Raw genomic sequence first — 5,225 nt, forward strand, 5'->3', positions numbered from 1 at the left:
TCCCAGCAGAGGACCTAGTGAGATGACCAATGTTTCTCAGCCTCAGCTGTCTTTAAAATGAGGGGATCACACGGCCCAAAGGTGGGAGCACTGGGGATCTTGTAGGCAAAGCTCTTGGCAGCTCCCGACCCTTGGAGATCTGAATAATTAGGAAATTCTGTTGTTGCCAGGTTCATGATCTGGGAATGAAAATGGGCTTTTCTGTAATTGTTCATATAACATTGCTGATTCTTCATCTGCATCTGTTGTTGTTCATCACTCAGTCACGTCCAACTCTTAGTGACCCCAAGGACCAAGGACTGTAGCCTGCCAGGCTGCTCTGCCCGTGGGATTCTCCAGGCAAGACTACTGGAGTGGGTTGCCATTTCCTTCACCAGGACATCTTCCCAACCCAGGGATCATACCCGAGTCTCCTGCATTGGCAGGTGGATTCTTTACCACTAAGCCACCAGGGAAGCCCTCATCGGCATTTATAGACCCCCAGTTCCAAGAAGTTCTGAAAATCTGGAAATGTATCAGCGATTCCCTTTCCTGAGCCAGTGGGAACATCAGAGAACAAAGCCGCCAGCCTGGCCCCATGGTCCACAGGAGTACTTTTCGTGGGAGGTGGTGATGCTGATGAGGGTACAGAGAGAGAGAAGGAGCTGGAATTCAGCCAGACCCCAAACCCAAGCCCCTTCTTCAGTCACACCCCCAGCGCTTCGGTCCTGAGCCATCTGTGTCCAGGTCAGATGGGAGGGGTGGTCTGCGCCCCTCCCTGGGTCCGCCCTTGTTAAAGCACAGTCACGGAACTAACACAAGTCAGGTGCGTTCAGTTTGGAAATTCTGGGCCCCTGCGGCGCTGAGAGCCTGAGGGTCTGGCCTGCGCGTGGAGGGCTGGACTCTGCTGGCCGAGCCGGCCTCCCGGAGCCTGAAGTCAGGACTCTGGGGCCAGGCTTGGGGGGTGCTCCAGAAGCAACCCTGTATCCTCTCCTCCACTATTCATGTTCCTAAGAAACAGCTCCCAAACCGAGGGCTGAAAGGAAGGGTCCGAAGAGAAGAGAGCAGACACCGTGGGAAGGCTGGCCGACATCATGTGGATTCCAGTAAACTCCAGCTTTAGCTCGGGTCGGGTCGTGAGTTAATTCCCGCCTCCCAGACTGGTTAATCAGAGGCAGACCCCACGGGGCCCCTGTTGGTGTAACCCTTTTTCTTCTCTGGGGGGCAGGGGTGGAGCCAGAACCCGACGAGGGACAAGGAGCGACCGCCCATGACAGGGTTCTCCCGGCAAACCGAGGGAGATAGGGTTCAGCGTCAGAGCCCAGAGCCGAGATCCTCACCCCTAATTGCTGGGAACACGGGCCCCTTGCTGACCGCGCATGCTCGTTTGCACCCCCACGCCTGTGCCGTGTTATCCGCACGGGGTCAGGGAGGCCGGAGGAGGGCAGGCCTGGCCTGGGTTCTGCTGGCGTCTGCCCATCCTTACCCCAAGGTGGGGTCTCCCTCCCGTCTCCCCGCATTGCTCCTCCACGTCAGGGAGGGACCCGGCTCGGACTGCTCGCGCTACATAGGTGACTTAATTGTTTGCATTTCTTTTCTGCTGCTGATTCCCAAAGAGCTGGAGGCCCCAGGGGGAATTCACCATGCCAGATCGTCCGTGGATGGGCCCAGGGGCTGGTGCGCTCCTGACCGGCATCCCCGGGGACCAGGGCACTGGATATGGGGCTGCCACATTGGTATTTGTGTGACTCCACTTTGTGGCACAAGAAGCCATGAGGGCGTGAGGCCTGAGCCCTGCCGGCCTCTCCCCTCCTTCCCCCAGCGCCTTGGCCGAATCCACTCCTCCGAGGACCATCCTTCCTGCCACCGCGTCCTCACACCGTCAGGTACTGTCTTGATCATTTTTGCTGTTTCTGCTCTTTACTCCATCATTGTTCCTTAAGTGGACACACATTTTTACTTGGATAAATCGGTTTATAAGGAAGTTATCTCCTGCTGCACTAAAGCGGAGAGTGGTATCATTTGTGGAGGTTACCATATAAAATGCCACGAAAACCACGGTGTCCTCAGAGCATAGCTGCTGTCTGGGCCTGCTCTCTGCCCCTCAGGGGGGAGGGGCATTGTGTGTGTGTGTGTGTGTGTGTGTGTGTATGTGTGTATGTGTGTGTGTGTGTGTGTGTGTGTGTGTGTGTGCGCGCGCACAGCAGATGGGACACACCGTGTGTGTCAGGGCTCCTCTGATGTCCCCATGTGGGGCAGGAGGTATCTCTCACCAGGGATGCAGGGTCCTGGCAGGTCTCTGGACTCCTGATGCTGGGACGGTTCCTCCCTGCCCCCCTCACATCACCACAGGGTGGCCTTGGTCCTGCTGGCCATCAGAACCCCCTGGTCCTCCAGGTCTGTGTCTTCCTTGCATCCTCATCACACCGCTTCTCCTTGCTGCAGCATCCAACACCCCTCCGCTCTAGAAAAGCCTTTCCTGGGCCCTGGCATGTCACCCTGCCTTCCAGAGAGTTCCTCCTCTTCACCCCATTTGAAATTCCGCCCTTCTTCCCTGTTGTTAGTGGACGCATGCTGCAGAGGGCAGAGAGCCACGTGGTTACCTGCAGTCAGGAGGACCGCGGGGCGGCCTCATTGACCCAGCGTCCCTAGCTGTTGCTCCAGGTACAGATGTGGGGCTGGGATGGCGGTTGTCTGTGGGCGCCTGGAGCCCACAGCCAGGTCAGTGTGGTACCAGGTGATTGGAGGGCCTGTTGATGATCAGAGCCTGGCCTTGTGGCTTCCAAGACATTGGGTGCCCAAAGGCCAGGGCAAGCTTGGCGTGGTTGGTGCTGGTGGGGCTGTCCCTGAGGGTCACAGCGCACACTCCAGAGAATCAAACATTGCAGCCTTTCGACGCCCACTTCCCTACGCTGGACCTGGGGTTGGCCTGGGGCAGGAGCTGCCTGTCTCCCTGGGTCTGTGTCCTACTGGGGGCCTCAGAAGTGTCCCCTGGTGCCGCCCCTTCCTCTGCTCCAGCCCTGTCTCAGGCCCTTCTTTGCTGGCAAATACGGCTGCTCTAAGGTTTTCATGGGTGTCGTGGTGTCCATCCCTGTGTCTGCATGCTCGCTCAGTCATGTCTGATTCTTGTGACCCCATGGACTGTAGCCCACCAGGCTCCCTGGTTCAGGGGATTTCTCCAGGAAAGGATACTGGAGTGGGTTTCCATTTCCTTCTCCAGGGGATCTTCCTGACCCAGAGATGGAACCCTCATTTCTTGTATCTCCTGCATTGGCAGGTGGGTTCTTCACTAGCCCATCCCTCCCATCTCCCAAATGTGTGTTTAACCTGGGGCCCCTCTGGGGGCAGATCCTTGATTCCAAGGTGAGGAGGTGGACCAGGTCTGGATGCAGAAGGTGGGGAGGAGGAGAGCCACGCCCCCACCTGGACTGTCCACTGGCTCCGTGGCCGCTGTCCTCTGCCTCATTCCTCCTGCTGGCCATCGGGGCTGCTGTCTGCCTCTGAGACCCTCCCGAGGGTGAGAAAGGCCCCTCGGCAAATACCTATTTTCAGTTTCTCCCAGGCTTAACTCAGGCGGCACTAGAGGTGATGCTGCCTCTTTGGAATCCACTTCTGGGTGTGACTGTGCAGTGTGTCTGCTGAGATGAGCAGAAAAAGCCAAAACCCACGTGCCTCTCAGGGTGGGAAATGTGGGGAAATAGCACTTGGGACCTGCCTTCAGGGGAGACCAGAGTGATGGGGAATGCAGACAGGAGTTTCCACCGCGCTGAATGACACCCATCTCCCGAACCCCCTTGGCTGCCCAGGGCCAGGAGGATGGTGAGCTGACCAGTCATGCCCAAACCCAGGGCATCAGACTCCCAGGCCAGAGGTACTCACTATGGTGAGAACAGATTCCTTCCAGTACACGTCGTGTTTTCACACCCGTTGAAATGTGAACAGTCTTAGATTAGATTAAGATGCCAAGTATTATAATTAGATTGACTGTACTCTTTCTTGTCTGACAGCTTCTTTTGCTAGACTGTCCTGGCCCCGGGTCCCAGGGTTCCACAGGAAACAGAGGGAACAAAGGCCAGGCCTGGAGACACAAGTTCTTTTATTTTTTTTAAGTTTTATTGAAGTAAAATTGATTTACAGTGTTAATTCCTCCTGTACAGTAAAGTGATTCAGTAATACATGTATATATTCTTTCTCATATTCTTTTTCATTGTGGTGGTGTGTCATCGGTTATTGAATCTAATTCCCTGCTTTTTTCGTTTTTTAAATTTTACTGATGTATAGGTGTTTTATGGTGTTGTGTTCATGGTTCTTGGTTTGAAATGGAGACTTTGACAACAGAGCAGAATAGTGCTTCCCCATCAGGGGTAGTGTAGCCCTTGGCCTGATGTTGGAGGGGTCCAGCAGATGCTGGGGGCCTGAAATCTGTCTGGCAGGGAGACGCAGGGCGCTGAGAATGGGGGCTCCCCTGGGTCTGTCCCATCACAGCCATCCCCCTGTGCCAGTGCATCTTCAGACTTAGTTCTGGGGACCCTGGATGGACTCAAAGCACCCCCAGGATGATGGAGCCACACAGTGCCAACCTGCAGGTCGGAGAAAGGAGGGCAAACAAACCTTCAGCCGGGCGGATGTATCATCCTGAGACTTTAACAAAGAAGCTATTGACTCAAAACATAGGAATGGTTACTTGGACCTGTTTCATTATATCATGTCACCTTCTGCTCTTGGAGATGTTACAAGGCTGTGAGGGACACGGTCCAGAGTCTAGTTTTACAAGTTCGTTGCTTAGAAGTGCAACTGTGTGTTGGCTCAGCCGATGCACAAATCTTTGGAGGCATTTGGGGGGAAAAAAAGATTAAAGTGACTATAAAACCACAAACTATGTACAAAATGTATTATGAACTTTAATTTGCAGGTTGTTCTTTTCTTGGTTTTTTTTTTTTTTTTGCCTCCTGTAGCTTGAGGCAATGGTTTCCAGAAGAGTCTGTTGTTTGGATTTAAAACTGCTTTGTGAAAATACTCCATTCTCCAAGGTTCTGTGGGTCACAGAACAGTTGGCTGGAATCCTGGCGGGGCCCCGAAAGGCTGGTTCTCTGGGTGATTCAAGTAGGGCCGGGCCTGGACTAGGGGCTCTGGGAGTCTGGCCTGGGTCAGGATGGAGCTGGCCAAGGTCAGCCCAGGAGTTGAAAACGGAAGTCCAGGGCCTTATTTATTTCTTGTTTTCTTGCCTAACTCTGAGTTAAAGAAAC

At 54.4% G+C, this 5,225-nt stretch overlaps 1 long non-coding RNA gene across 1 annotated transcript; it reads left to right on the plus strand.

The window, feature by feature from the left end:
* The first annotated feature begins 338 nt into the window (after window positions 1-338).
* LOC122681582 lies at window positions 339-4,815 on the plus strand. The gene is made up of 4 exons (XR_006337036.1): window positions 339-1,865; window positions 2,544-2,643; window positions 3,200-3,256; window positions 3,328-4,815. It is a non-coding gene; the product is annotated as an uncharacterized LOC122681582 (long non-coding RNA).
* The last annotated feature ends 410 nt before the right edge of the window (window positions 4,816-5,225 follow it).

The sequence above is a fragment of the Cervus elaphus genome, chromosome 23 (genome assembly GCF_910594005.1).
Source record: "Cervus elaphus chromosome 23, mCerEla1.1, whole genome shotgun sequence".
Lineage (NCBI taxonomy): Eukaryota > Metazoa > Chordata > Mammalia > Artiodactyla > Cervidae > Cervus > Cervus elaphus.